The 16,092-nt window shown below is 45.1% G+C and overlaps 1 long non-coding RNA gene across 2 annotated transcripts in view; it reads left to right on the forward strand.

Moving 5' to 3' along the window:
• Positions 1–16,092, forward strand: part of LOC137504368 (uncharacterized) — a 157,992-nt gene that overhangs the window by 88,494 nt on the left and 53,406 nt on the right. Inside the window, exon 3 of one of the 2 annotated variants that reach the window (XR_011019471.1) lies at positions 4,539–4,834. The exons of the other annotated variant lie outside the window; for it this stretch is intronic. This is a non-coding gene — a long non-coding RNA (uncharacterized lncRNA). The remainder of the gene's footprint in view (positions 1–4,538; positions 4,835–16,092) is intronic. 2 annotated transcript variants of the gene reach the window in all.

Here is a 16,092-nt window from a genome sequence, read left to right on the forward strand (position 1 = left end):
CGGGGTTTTAAACGATAAGCATGGATAACGTTTAAAAATGAATTGTACTGTATTTCGTTTAAAATTAATGCTTTATAAAGTTATAAATCATTAAATAATGTGCATGAAATCAGCAATTGTAAAAACGTTAATCTTCCGTTTAAATAGTGAAACGTATAATAACGTTTAAAAAAAAAATTACTAACTAACCCTCCCTGTACCTACCCCTAACCCCTAGACCCCCCTGTTGATGCCTAAACCTAAGACCCACCCTGTTGGTGCCTAAACCTTAGACCCCCCTGTTGGTGCCTAAACCTAAGACGCCCCTGTTGGTGCCTAAACCTTAGACCCCCCTGTTGGTGCCTAAACCTTAGACCCCCCTGTTGGTGCCTAAACCTTAGACCCCTCTGTTGGTGCCTAAACCTTAGACCCCCCTGTTGGTGCCTAAACCTAAGACCCCCCTGTTGGTGCCTAAACCTAAGACCCCCCCTGTTGGTGCCTAAACCTAAGACCCTCCTTAGAGATCACTGTATTGTGTGTAGAATAATGTTTTAAAAACAGTAAGCGATAAAATATAGTACAATTTACATTACGTACTGATCGCTTTGTTTCGTGAATAATAATGTTTTACAAACACTAAGGGATAACTTTTAAAATAATGTTTTATTGAAATAGGAAACGTAAATCATCACAAGCAGTTATAAAACATGAAAAATCTTCGGTCGCCGTTGGTAAACGTTATTATTCTCGGGCGCCCTTTTTTCCTGTTCGGCGCCCAGTAAACGATAGTTATTATGGAAGTGAATGGCGGCGCCCGATTTGTCCACTAGCCACCTGCGCCCTTTTTTACTGTTTCCCTCCAAGAGACCTCAGAAGAGCCGACCATGCTGGACTTGGAGGTCTCCTGGGACAACTTTGGCACTGCCCAGCTCAGAGACCCCACGTTGGCTAAAGCCTGGGAAAATGAAAAAATGGTAAATAGTGTGCCTCAGGTGTCAGGGACTGAGAATACATTCCTTCATGTGCCTGTGAAAAATGATTTATTGTATCAGTTGCCAAAATTTGGGGTGAAATTGTGGAACAGCTTATAGTTCCCCCAATCCCATCGCAGAATGGCGTTAGACCTAGCCCACAAACATGCCCTGAGTGGTCACCTGGGAACTGAAAAAAACAAGAAAAGGGTCCACCAAAGGTGTCAGCTCCCATGCTGCACTATCGCAGTCCGTTGGTGCCGTTGCCAATTATTGAAACTATCTTGCCATGGACTTGGTGGGGCCAGTAGTGAAGTCTGCCCGGGGCCACCAGTATATCCTTGTAGTCTTGGATTATACTAGCTATCTGGAGGCCCTTCCCTTAAGAAAAACCTCTGCCAAAACCATAGCTAAAGAGCTGTTCCAAATGTTCACCCGAACTGGTATACCTAAAGAGATCTTGACTGATCAAGGTACCCCGTTCATGTCCAAAGTAATGAAGGAGTTGTGCTCCTTGTTACAAATAAAAAGGATATGTACTTCTGTCTACCATCCACAGACGGATGGTCTGGTTGAAAGATTTAATAAGACCCTGAAGAACATTGCCTCCTGCCTTTCCTGATGTTTGCTGTTAGAGAGGTACCGCAGTCGTCCACTGGGTTTTCGCCTTTTGAGTTGTTGTATGGGCGACGACCTCGTGGACTACTCGATATCGCTAAGGAGACATGGGACCAGGAGACAACGGCGGGGTCAAACAGAGGGGGAGGGTATGTGACAACGTGAGTGGTGAGACACCACTTACTTTGCCTTGTGTTGTGGATGGAAGATATGTTGCACCTGGCATCCGGTGCTTTCTGGGTTGTATGCCTTAGCTAAGTCCTGGTTTGGGCTTGGAGCTGGCCAGGAGTAGTGCAGGGTGGGTGCTCCTGGCAGCCAAATCCTGAGTGGAGTTGTCCTCCAGGTTTTCTCCTGTACACCTGCTGGCTAATCAGGTGCTAATGCTTAAATAGTCAGCAGACTAGTGTGCAGATGGAGGGAGTGAGGAGACAGACTGACACTGTGACAGGGGAAACAGGCTGATGTTTGGAACCTTCTGGAGCTAGGAACGCTAGCTGTATTCTGGACAAGTTTTCTGTGCACTGTGTGCTACGCTTGTGGCTATCACCAAGTAAGGACTGTTTTGTTTGGCTGCACTGTTTTGTTTTGCCACAATAAAAGCACCGTTTGTGAGATACTGTGCCTGAGCCTCTCTATAACGCTGCTGGAGCCCCACTTGAAGCTGGCCCCTCACAGTGGCCAAATGTGCCCCCAAGATTAGGTAGCTCTCTCCCCAGTATAGATTGCCACATGTTCCCCAAAATTAGATAGCCCCATCCTTAGTGTAGATAGCCAGATGTTCCACCAGTATTAGGTAGGTTCCCCCACCCCCAGTATAGATATCCAGATGTGCTCCCAGTATTAGGTAGCTCCCTCCCCAGTGTATATATATATATATATATATATATATATATATATATATATATATATATATAATATGTATGTATGTATGTATGTATAGTGGTGTGAAAAACTATTTGCCCCCTTCCTGATTTCTTATTCTTTTGCATGTTTGTCACACTTAAATGTTTCTGCTCATCAAAAAACATTAACTATTAGTCGAAGATAACCTAATTGAACACAAAATGCAGGCCTGATTACTGCCACACCTGTTTCAATCAAGAAATCACTTAAATAGGAGCTATCTGACACAGAGAAGTAGACCAAAAACACCTCAAAAGCTAGACCTCGTGCCAAGATCCAAAAAAATTCAGGAACAAATGAGAACAGAAGTACTGTAATTGAAATCTATCAGTCTGGTAAAGGTTATAAAGCCATTTCTAAAGCTTTGGGATCCAGCAAACCACAGTGAGAGCCATTATCCACAAATGGCAAAAACATGGAACAGTGATGAACCTTAGACCAACACAGAAAGGACTGGGTCTCCACCTGGATTTAGTGCAATTGTAGCAAAGTGATTTTATTCCTATATAAAATCACTTTGCTAAAATTGCACTAAATCCAGGTGCTGACCCAGTCCTTCTTTCTGTGTTGGTCTAATGGATTTGCACCTTAATGGATCCAGGTGCTGACTGGTTGACTCCCTGGTACTGAAATTATTTATACGGTTGAGCTTTGGGACTCCCCCTTTTTCCACAGTGATGAACCTTCCCAGGAGTAGCCGGCCGACCAAAATTACCCCAAGAGCGCAGAGAAAACTCATCCGAGAGGCCACAAAAGACCCCAGGACAACATCTAAAGAACTGCAGGCCTCACTTGCCTCAATTAAGGTCAGTATTCACGACTCCACCATAAGAAAGGGACTGGGCAAAACGGCCTGCATGGCAGATATCCAAGGCGCAAACCACTTTTAAGCAAAAAGAACATTAAAGCTCGTCTCAATTTTGCTAAAAAAAACATTTTAATGATTGCCAAGACTTTTGGGAAAATACCTTGTGGACCGACGAGACAAAAGTTGAACTTTTTGGAAGGTGCATGTCCCGTTACATCTGGCGTAGAAGTAACACAGCATTTCAACAGAAGAACATCATACCAACAGTAAAATATGGTGGTGGTAGTGTGATGGTCTGGGGTTGGTTTGCTGCTTCAGGACCTGGAAGGCATGCTGTGATAGATGGAACCATGAATTCTACTGTCTGCCAAAAAATCCTGAAGGAGAATGTCCGGCCATCTGTTCGTCAACTCAAGCTGAAGCGATCTTGGGTGCTGCAGCAGGACAATGATCCAAAACACACCAGCAAATTCACCTCTGAATGGCTGTAGAAAAACAAAATGAAGACTTTGGAGAGGCCTAGTCAAAGTCCTGACCTGAATCCTATTGAGATGTTGTGGCATGACCTAAAAAAGGCGGTTCATGCTAGAAAACCCTCAAATAAAGCTGAATTACAACAATTCTGCAAAGATGAGTGGGCCAAAATTCCTCCAGAGCGCTGTAAAAGACTTGTTGCAAGTTATCGCAAACGCTTGATTACAGTTATTGCTGCTAAGGGTGGCCCAACCAGTTATTAGGTTCAGGGGGCAATTTCTTTTTCACACAGGGCCATGTAGGTTTTGAGGTTTTTTCTCACTAAATAATAAAACATCTTTTAAAACTGCATTTTGTGTTCAACTAATACTCCAGTATTAAAAATCCCTGCAATATAGATAGCTAGATGTGCTCCAGCATTAGGTAGCCACCCGAACCCTTGTGAGGGCAGCTTGTGCAACCCCCCTCCCACAAGTGCCACCCTTCCCTGGTGATGGCAGAGCCATGAGTGGAGTGTGCAGGAGAGTGCCAAGAGGGTAAAGTCTCCAGAACGCTCCACTTGCAATTGTGCCATGGCCGTGGGTAGGGAAGGTGCACAGGACACCTTTATGGCTCTGCGCTGTGAGACTAACGCCTCTTGAGCCTCTGCCTCGCCCGGCCCATGGCTGCTTCCATTACTAAGTGCCCTCTAGCCTGCGGGGGAATGGAATATTTACACACAATAAATGTATCAGGGATAAATAGTTAGGAGACAGGTTTTCATTATGTCTTATACCCCCCTGCAGGAAAATCTCAGGATAAAAGCCCGTTGCAGAAGTAAGTTGGTAAATTGCGCCCCCGAGTCTGGATCCTCTAGAGTTAAGATGTCAGAGGAGAGAGAGGAGGACGGGAAGCGTGTAAATGTATGAGAATGAGATAATTCTCACCTTTAGTAATGGAAGAGCCGGCACGCTTGGCGTAGAGCGGCTGCAGAGGAAGCCGGGCTATGGTTGTAGATTACCAGGCGGAGGAGACACCCCCTGTCTGTCATATTATTTCCCTCTGGCCATCACCAGACAGACCTGACAAACAGCTCTAATAGGTAAGTGAGATTGATGTGGGGGGGTGCAATTCACGTCCTTCTGCAAAATAGAGAGAAATCTGTTTAAAAGAACACCTGAAGTGAGAGGGATATAGAGGCTGACTTATTTATTTGCTTTTGAACAATGCAGATTGCCTGGTTGTCCTGCCGATCCTCTGCCTTCAATACTTTTAGCCACAGACCCTGAACAAGCATGCAGATCAGGTGTTGACTGGAAGTCTGACTAGATTCTCTGCATGCTTGATTCAGACAGTACTACAGCCAAAGATATAAGCAGGACAGCCAGGCAACTGGTATGGTTTAAAAGGAAGTCAATATGGCAGCCTCCATATTCCTTTGAGTTCAGGGATACTTTAAAGCCTTATGCCGAATTCATAAAGACGTATCCTAATATGTAATTTAGTTTTTTTGTATCTTCAAGCAGGCAGTAGGATTCTTGTGTGCATGAAATAGAGGCAAAAGGAAAATGGGCACTGAGTGATGCCAATATAAGTGTAAAGGATAAATACCATTGTGAATTGGGCGCCAAATGAAATGATAGTAAAACATTGGTAAATGTTACCAATATTTTACTACAACCTAACCCTACTCTCTCACACAGAATCCACCCCCTTCCTGACGCCTAACCGTAAACCTCACTTCCTGATGCCTAACCCTAAAACCCCCCTTCCTGACACACAACCCTAAAACCCCTCTTCCTGACACACAACCCTAAAAAAACCCTTCCTGACACACAGCCCTAAAAAAAACGTTCCTGACACACAGCCCTAACCCCCCCCCCCTTCCTGAGGCCTAACCCTAAACCCCCCCTTCCTGACGCCTAACCCTAAACCCCCCCCTTCCTGATGCCTAAACCTAAAACCCCCCTTCCTGACACACAGCCCTAAAAAAACAAACCTTCCTGACACACAACCCTAAAAACCACCTTCCTGACACCTAACCCTAAAAGCCCTCTTCCTGATGCCTAATCCTAAAACCTTCCTTCCTGACGCCTAGCCCTAAAACTCCCCTTCCTGATGCCTTATCCTAAAACCCCCTCTACCTGACGCCTAATCCTAAAACCTTCCTTCCTGATGCCTAACCCTAAACCCCCCTTTATGATGCCTAAACCCCCACCTTCCTGATGCTTAACCCTAAACCCCCCTTCCTGGCACCTAACCCTAAAACCCTTATTCCTGACGCCTAATCCTAAAACCTTCCTTCCTGATGCCTAACCCTAAAACTCCCCAATAAATTAATCTAACCCTACTCGGACACAGAACTCTTCCTTCCTAATGTCTGACCCTAAAATCCCCCTTCCTGACACCTAATTGTAAAACCCCCTCTTCCTAACCTTATCATTTTCTAAGGATAAAATTCAGTGATTATTTTCAAAAACAAAAAAATCATAATTTAAATACAAAAGACAAAATTTTACAAGAACGTTAACATTCTAATCTTTGAAAATGAAAAATGTCAGTTAGACGGGTCTGGCGCCCAATAGCGGATATTTACATTAGTTCCTATGGGGTGCCTGAAACGTCCATTAGTGGCAGGTGCACACATTTCCTGCTTACGGATTATCTGAGTAGTGTTGGTATTTAGTTTCAGGTTGTCCTGATTTTCCACCCAAATATGGCTGTTCAAATTCGGGCCCGAAAAAAGAATGATTTGGGTGCGCAAATTTGGCAAACGAAGAACACCACCGACTTCAAGGGTTAAAAGCCAAGCCCACATACTGTACATACTAGAGTCACCAAATTTGCAGAAGATGTTAAGGGAAACAAAAAAAACCTAAAATACAGTAAAACTAAGAGAGATCTTCTCTTGTAGATAGTTCTGTGGTGAACAAATAAATGTGCATAAAATGGAATACTTAAAGGAGTACTGTAAGGCAGTGTTCCCCAACCCTGTTCTCAAGGCCCACCAACAGTGCATGTTTTGTGGAAATCCTCAAAGGTGGTTAATCGACTCTGCTGAGACACTAATTACCTCACCTGTGAATGTTTGTGGTTTTCTACAAAACATGTGCTGTTGGTGGGCCTTGAGGACAGGGTTGGGGAACTCTGCTGTAAGGGGGGTAGGGGAAAAAAAAGTTGAACTTACCTGAGGCTTCTAATGTTTCCCCGCAGACGTCCTGTGCCCGCGCAGCGACTCACCGTTGCTCCAGTCCCTGCTGCCAGGTCACTTCTGGAATTTGCAACTTTAATGTCGCAAACCACTGCGCCTGCGCGGCCGCGGCCTCGCTCCCGCTGACATCACCAGGAGTGTACTGCGCAGGCACAGTACTCCTTTAAGTGTTAACATATAGAAAGTTCTGTAAATTAGTACTTTCTATGATGCTAAAATTAACAGGTGAGTACTCACTATCACAATCGCTAACCGTTTGTGGCATATTTCAGAGCCATTTCTGGCATTTTTGATGTTATTTTGACTTTAACACAAATGGTTTGTACAGCTTTGCAATTTGGGATTTCTGTAGGTTTAGTAGTTAAAGCGCTGCAAAATCATTTTGCACAGCCATTGAAAAGCGATTTTGCAGTGATCCTGTACTTTGTATTGAAGCGCAAGCGCTGCGAAAATGCTGCAGGCAACACTGTGCGTTAACACAGAGGAGTGAGGAGAAGCTGTCCTGCTGGAGTGAGGTAAAGCAGGGGCATAACTATACTAGCCTGGGCCCTCCTGCAGAGAACTGACGGTGCACCTCCCCCCATTCCCAACCGCAATCACAGTTCACGAGCTAGGGGGCCTGAAGCTGTACATTAATTATGCAGAGTGCATCGGTGCTCGCTGCGGTGTTAGATAGTACCTGCTCCCAATGCACGCGTCTCCTCCACTTCCTGGTTACAAGCAATCACCATGCAGGGACTGCAGCCACACAGTGATTGGCTGGCATATTAATGTACAGAGCTGGCCCCCGGAAACCTTCCCCCCCCCAGCTTGAGGAGGAGAGTACGGAAATCGAATTAGAAAAAGACATTGCCATCAAGACCACTTGCACCCCTACTTGCACCCTGCACTCCTAAAGACCACTCCCCCCCCCCCCCCCCCCCCGAAAAATGAACCTTCTTTTTAGAATGCCAGAAATGTGTTTTTCATCTTTGTTATCAGATGCAGAAGGTTGTTGGCAGGTAAAGTGACACACTCGCCAGCCTTTGTTACCTTTAAACGGTCACTAAAACTCACTTGTTCCGACAAGCATATGCGCTACCTGAGGCCACTTCTGCTTTGTCCTAAGACCAAATTGCACTCCTACTAGATTCCCTAAAACACACAGCCTCTATAAGTTTGTTGTATACTTCCCCCTCCTCTTGTCCCCCCCGCATTTCCTTTAGATGATTGTAAGCTTGCAAAGGCAGGGCTCTCTCCCCCTTTTGTGTCTTGAAAATCATTATTACTTTATAACGGTCATTACCAATTCTGTATCTTGTATTCTGTATTTTGTATCGGTTTTCTATTTTGTCACCAATTATGTATTTTTTATATTGATGTACACCATTGTCTGTATTATTATGTAAACCCTGTTAGTTTCCTACTTTACATAGTTACATAGTTAGACAAAAATCTTGAAGGAGGAAAAAAAGGAGGGCGTATACCCCAAGCAACACAAACAAAAATGTACTTATATTTAAAATATCATAACTTTATTAACTGTATCAAATATATATATATATAAATATATATATATAAAACCATTAAAAATATATATAGGCAGTGGTTCATCAAGCCACCCTCAACCCACACTCACACACTCCATATACACTGCAAGCTTAATGGGACAAATGTGCTCTGGCCCCCATGTCATTGGAATATAAGTAGGTGCTATCATAATAATAGTTCAGTTCACATATATGTAATGAATTCAATTTCCAGAGGAGAATTACTGGCCAGTAACCACCTCGGTAATATTGTAGATCAATTAACAAGCTTGGTACCAAGGCAGCAAACAATAGTGACACAGTACAAGTCAAGTCAGCACGGCAGTTGGTGTGAACCGAGCAGTCCAGCAACAACAGAGAGGTGCATGAGGTTATAGCAAAAGCAGCATCTGTTAGTAAGGTTAGCTTGTAAGTCTCTGTGTTGTAAGTAAAAAAGGGAGAGAGGAAGCAGACACTGTATGTAGCAAGTATATAATAATAATAATAGCAGTATTTGTATAGCGCCTTTCTCCTGTCGGACTCAAAGCGCTTGCGAGGCAGCCACTAGAGCGCACTCAGTAGGCAGTAGCAGTGTTAAGGAGACTTGCCCAAGAAACTCCTTACTGAAATAGGTGCTGGCTTACTGAACAGGCAGAGCCGAGATTTGAACCCAGGTCTCCTGTGTCAGAGGCAGAGCCCTTAAAGGAATACTGTAGGGGAGTCGGGGGAAAATGAGTTGAACTTACCCGTGGCTTGTAATGGTCCCCCGCAGACATCCTGTGCCCACGCAGCCGCTCACCGATGCTCCGGCCCCGCCTCTGGCTCACTTCTGGAATTTCCGACTTTAAAGTCAGAAAACCCCTGCGCCTGCGTTGCCGTGTCCTCGTTCCCGCTGATGTCACCAGGAGTGTATAGCACAAGCCCAGTATGGTCTTTGCCTGCGCAGTACGCTCCTGGTGACATCAGGGGAAGCGAGGACACGGCAGCGCAGGGGTTTTCTGACTTTAAAGTCAGAAATTACAGAAGTGAACCGGAGGCGGGGCCGGAGCATCGGTGAGCGGCTGCGCAGGCACAGGATGCCTGCGGGGGACCATTAGAAGCCCCGGGTAAGTTCAACTCATTTTCCCCCGACCCCCCCCTACAGTATCCCTTTAACCATTACACTATCCAGATGTATCCAGATGTATCCTGTCAGCACAGGTGCAACACAAAACATACAGTACCAGGTCAGCGGTGTTCAGCTTCCAGATCAGGCTGCATGTTCCTAGTCATAAGTTGAGTTGAATCCGAAACTGCAGAGTCCAGTTGACGTGAGCGGCTGCCCGCTTTAATCTGAGGATGGTGAGATCACACAGAGAGGGCCTTATGCAATTCACTTTTTCAGTGTTTTCTCCTATGAGGAAATTTTCATCTTCGATTTAAAATAGCATTTTAGTACTTTGCAATGAAAAAAAGTATTAAAAAAATAGGTAAAAAAGTACTATCAAAATTATTTTGAGTATTTTTTTTTCTTGATGATGGTTTAAAAGACATTTTATTGACAAGTTTGAGAATATCACCTAGGAAAAAACTCAGGAGAAAAAGTGAATTGCATATGGGCCTGTGTATCCACAAGCAGAGCGCTGAGGCGGCGAGTAGCTAGCCAGTTAGGGCTAGTGCACACCGAGCGGCTTTTTCAGCGTTTCTGCAGCCGCTTGCGGCTGCGGATCCGCTTGGTCAATGTATCTCAATGGGGTGGTGCACACCAGAGCAGGAGGCGTTTTGCAGAAACGAAAAATGCCGGGGTGAGGCATTTTTTGGATTGTGGGTGCGTTTCTGCCTCAATGTTAAGTATAGGAAAAACGCAAACCGTTTTGAAAAACGGCACTTCAGAGCGGTTTTGCAGGAGTTTTTGTTACAGAAGCTGTTCAGTAACAGCTTTACTGTAACAACATATGAAATCTACTATACTGAAAACCGCAGCAGCAATCCGCAAAACGCCATAGAAAAATAAAAAAAAGTGTTTCAAAATCTGCTAGCATTTTGCGGATCTGCTAGCGGTTTTTGGTGTGCACCGGGCCTTACATAGCTAGTTTGGTTGAAAAAAGACATTCGTCCAACCAGAAAGAAAAAAAAAATGATTTTGTACAGCGCCACGGAATATGTTGGCGCGTTATAAATCAATAATAATAATAAAAGTTGACATTTCAAGAAGGACCAGGTTAATCCGCAGAAATTCTTTTATTTCGAACTCCGTAAAAGTCTGTTCAAGGCTGAAATCAAAAACATACGAAAAAGCGCATCACGGCTCCTTCAATTAATAAATGTGATATCTTCATGTCTCCAAACTGGCAGAGCGCGACTTTCCCTCCTCGAGCCGCTCACCTTCACCCGAACGGCCGTTCCTCTAAATGCTTCTTTGTAAGCTTTTCAATTCAACCTTGGGTGGACTTTTATCGGGTTATAAATAAAAGAGGTTTTATGGCGAATGTTGTCCTTTTGGAAACTCAGGTCATGAATGAGGCTAAAAAGGCTTCTTATGATTTAGTACATCTTATTTCTTCCCACCTTGTTTAGACAATCATTTGTCAGCCCCCAATAAACAAAAAATACCAAAATCAAGACAAATTGAGACCCAAGCACCATTTACTTCCCCCTGCAGTTTCTGCTGGTTTCTAATAGCTATAGGAGCTGCCATGTTCTCCCCACACACTTCTAGCTGCCCTTATTTATTCAGAGAGAAGGTGTGAAGATATCATGTGACTTCTCTAAACTCTTTGAAGCACAATGTCCTATCTCTCAACACCCCCCCTGCTGATAAAAGGTTTTGTTTCCTCTCTTCTAATGTGTGCAGTAAAATAATTACATCTGCAGAAATAGGGTATTAACCACTTCCTCTCCCTTGGGATGAGTAACCACATCCCTGCAAAATGCCATAACTGCTTGCAGGGGCTTAGCTACTACGTCCCTCCCCGCCACTTGTTCCCCCACTTGCCCCCCCCCCCCCCTTGCGCTCGTTACCGCTGGCAATCGCTAGCTGCTAGATCAATGAATGGGAGCACAGTTCCCTTTCATTGATCTAGGTCCCCATGTGAATGAGATGGCGCCACCATTCACAAAGACCGTCCATGCATCACTTCATCTTTACATAGTTATACTACGCATAGGGAATTTTAAACATTGCAATAACCGGGACAAATGGCAACTAAAATGTGTGAGTTTTAATTATCTTAGCATGTATTATTTTAAAACTACTGTATAATGGCGAAAACTGAGAAATAATGAATTTTTCCATTTTTTTTCCTTATTTTTCCTGTCAAAACACTTTTAGAATAAAATAATTCTTAGCAAAAAGTACCCCCCAAAGAAAGCCCAATTGTTGGCGAAAAAAACAAGATAAAGATTGTTTCGTTGTGATAAGTAGTAATAAAGTTATAGGCGAATGAATGGAAGGAGCGCTGACAGGTGAAAATTACTCTGGTTTTTAAAGGATACCACAACAGACATGTGACATGTTGAGATAGACATGTGTATGTACAGTGCCTAGCACACAAATACCTATGCTGTGTTCATTTTTTTCTTTCTGTGCCTGAAAGAGTTAAATATCAGGTATGTAAATGGCTGACTCAGTCCTGACTCAGACAGGAAGTGACTACAGTGTGACCCTCCCTGATAAGAAATTCCACCTATAAAATACTTTCCTAGCAGAAAATGGCTTCTGAGAGCAAGAAAGAGATAAAAAGAGGAATTTCTTATCAGTGAGGGTCACACTGTAGTCACTTCCTGTCTGTGTCAAGACTGAGTCAGCCACTTACATACCTGAAATTTAACACTTTCAGAGAGAGAAAGAAAAAAAAAGGAACACAGCATAGTTATTTGTGTGCTAGGCACTGTACATAAACATGTCTATCTCATTATGTCACATTTCAGTTGTGGTATCCTTTAAGGGAAGAAACTTTGGAGGTGAAGTGGTTAAAGGCCTCTGCAAAAATTTTAAATGAAAAAGAAGGGGTACAGTGGAAGTTTTTTTTAATTAATGGACAACATTGTTAGCATGTGCATTGCTCATTATTAATTATCAACATTTTTAATGTGCTATTGAGATGCCATAAGTGCTTAAAATGGTGTTCAGCTCCCTTTAAGTCATAACAAAATTAAAGTGTCTTTAAAGCAACCAACATGTTCCCTTCTAACATATAGAGGAGTAAGAAACGGAAGCGGTATCAGACCTTGGCCCATATGCAATTCACTTTTTTCTCCTGAATTTGCACAACTTGTCAATAAAATATCCTTTACACCACCAGCAAGCAAGAAAATACGCAGAATCATTTTGATTGTACTTTTTCACCTACTACTGGTACTTTTTCATTTGCAGAGTGCTGAAAAGTTACTTTAACCTCCTTTCATTATGAATATTTCCAGACTTAGGGCTGGAACCCACAGGAGCGCTTTTGGCAGCGTTTTGGCAGCACTGCGATACGCTAGCAGTTTGCCAAAACGCTGGGCTAATGTTAATGGATGGGGCAACTTCCACAGGAGCGTTTGCGTTTCTTAGAAACGCAAACGCAGGACGTGCAGCATTTTGGGAGCGTTAGCGCTATAATGTAAAGTATTGAACCGCTAGCGGAAACGCTCAGCAAAACCTAAACTGAGCGGTTTTGCTAGCGTTTTGCGGTTCAGCACACTGTAACAAAATGAAAAATAATTCACAGGACCAATCAGGATAAAAACGCAAAACGCAAAACGCTAGGCACCCGCTGGGGAAAAAAATACAATGTTGCAAAACACGACCAAAAACGCACATGAATCCGCTTGCAAACCGCTCAGACAAAACGCTAGCGGTTGCGTTTTGCGTTTGCGGTTTTCAGTGGGTTCCAGGCCTTAGGGTCTAAAAGCCATGCAATTTTTTCACAAGCTTTTAGACCCTAAAAACAAGAAAAAACACTACAGAGAGATCTGCAGTAGCATCTGCATATAACTCACTCAGACATGGGATTACCACTCTGAGCTGTGGATTTCCGTTCCGAGCCTGACTCAGGATTACCGCTAAGGAGGTTAAAGAGAAGATAAATTATTTCTTAGGCGAAAACTCAGGAGAAAAAGTGTATTGCATATGGGCCAGTGTGTTCCTGGGCTCAAAGATCACTACAGATGGCGGATGCAACCATAAAATTAAGAGGTTTACTCCTTGGAAGCAATGACAAATGTAATAATAAGCAGATATGGTACATTGTCAATAAAGGTTTAGATTGTCAAAGCGATGGTTTTTCCAGTAGTAATTGTATAGTTGTGAGAGTTGGACCACAACGGAGGCTGAGCGCCAAAAAATGTACTCTGAAAGAATCAAGACGTCATGTACGATCCTCCCCATAGTGAAGACTGGAGGCTGCACCTATCGCAGGATCCAGGCAGGCAGGGTGAAACTTTTGCCTCAGGCGGCACTTCTGGGGGGGCGGCACCTGCCCGTCCGTAGGTGTGGGGGGCCGCCCGAGCTGGAGGGGATAGTGGGCAGGAAGGGGGTATTGGGCCTAGCGGCGGTCGTGCCCCCCCCTCCCTCGCCTGGGTCCCCCATCCTCCGCTAAGAGGCAACGGGCGGGGATCACTCACCTCTTCCTCGTTCCAGTGTGCGCTCCACTGACGTCACTTCCTGCGGTGTAGCAGGAAGTGACGTCAGTGGAGCGCACGCTGGAACGAGGAAGTGGTGATTGATCTCCGCCCGTTGCCTCTTACATTAGCTGCAGCCAGCTACGTAACTTTTTAAAGCTGGAGGGGAGCGGAGGATGGGGGACCCAGGCGAGGGAGGGGAGGGTCCGACCCCCCTCCCTGCCGCTAGGCCCAATACCCCCTTCCTGCCCGCTATCCCATCCAGCTCGGGCGGCCCCCCACACCCACAGCTTGGGGGGGGGGGCGGCGATTTATTTAAAGATTGCTTCAGGCGGCAAAAAGTCTAGGGCTGGGCCTGCAGGCAGGGTAATGTATCCAGCAGGCAATCTGGGGGATCGGGGGGGTTCCGGAGGTGGCGGCAGACACAGTGTTAGCTGTAGCCCAGTGCTAGCTAGTATGTAATGGGGACATTTCAACTAATAAATTAACGCAGGAGGGGGAGTGATAATGCAAAACCTCCTGAGCGGCGTAACGCTCAGGAAGTTAAGCCACCAGCAAGCAAGAGAATCATTTTGACAGTACTTTTTAACTTACTTTTTGACCCTTTTTCAATTGCAGAACGCAAACGTTTTTTTAAACAGAATATAAAAAATGATCTCCTAGGAGAAAAAGTGGATTGGATTGGGCTCATAATAAGAAAACAGGACTCATTGGAGAAAAGTACCCTGATGCTGAGAAAGATTGAGGGCAAAAGGAGGAGGGGACAGCAGAGAATGAGATGGCCAGATAGTATCATGGAACCAAAAAAACATGAGCCTTAACGAGAGTCTGAAACCTATAAAAAATACCTCTTTTTACCAGGCAGTCCTGTTCAGCAATAAGGGCATAGCTGAAGCACTGCATTCCCACGCCAGAAGATAAATTAATACCCCTGAAATCCCCAGGGCAAAATTCAGCGCTCCTTTCGGATAGAGGCAGAGCTTTGTGCAGTAGCTCTGCCTCTGCTCGCGTCAATGTCCGCAGATGTCCGCCTCCTCTCGCCCCTCTGTCTTCTTTCACTGAGAGGGGCGGGGAGAGGAGGAGATCCGTGGAGATTGACGCGACTGGAGGCAGAGCTACAGCACAAAGCTCTGCCTTTCCTCGGGCAGCAACGACCTGGAAAGTCGTGGAATTTTGCCCTGGGATTTTGTGGGTATTGACTGAACGTTTTGCTGTGGGGTTGCGGCATTACAGCTATGGCCTTATTGCTGAACAGGACTGCCTAGTAAAAAGAGGTATTTTTTAAGGCTTCAGATTCTCTTTAAATCTAATCTTTCAGACAAGGATATAAGTTAAAGTGGACCTGAACTCTTGCAAAGGACAGGAATAAAACAGAGAAATGCACCCTGTATGTCAGCCCAGTTTCTAGGGTCTGGCAGGGAGCGAGGGAGGGGGTTGAAATAAAGGGGGGGGGGGAGCAGAGGCACAATGGGACTAAACCACAGGGAGAGGAATACAAATCCTCCCTCTTCATGCTACTCCCTCCAATGAAGAGATGTACGGGAGTGGTGGTGGGGTAATAACTAACCTTCTGGACTCCATGCGATATTCATGTGCTGCCAGGCTGCTCTGTACAGTGCCGCTCACAGGAAGTAGTGTAACAACTACTTCGCAGGAAGTAGTGTAACAACTGACATCCTGCAGCGGCACATAATTAAAGGCGCCACTAAAGATCGTCAGAGAGATGAGACTTCTACATCCAATGTGGTCCGGAGAGTGAACACTGTGCGGACCAATATGCTTAAACTGAGAGGGCCCGTTTCCACTGTCGCGGAAACGGCCGCGAATCCGCAGAGTTTCCCCGCAGGCAAATCGCGCAGGGAAACTCTGCCATAGGGGATAACGGCGCCGCCGGCCGAATCACTTGCAGTAGCGATTCGGCCGGAACCCCCCACAGAATTTGCGGCAGAGGCTGCGATTCCCATAGCCGTGCATGGCACAGCTCATGGGATTCGCCTGCGATCCCTCCCACCCGCTCAGTGCCGGCGTGCGTCTACGAGACGCACGCCGCACTAGTGG

The sequence above is a fragment of the Hyperolius riggenbachi genome, chromosome 4 (genome assembly GCF_040937935.1).
Source record: "Hyperolius riggenbachi isolate aHypRig1 chromosome 4, aHypRig1.pri, whole genome shotgun sequence".
In the NCBI taxonomy this organism is placed as follows: Eukaryota; Metazoa; Chordata; class Amphibia; order Anura; family Hyperoliidae; genus Hyperolius; species Hyperolius riggenbachi.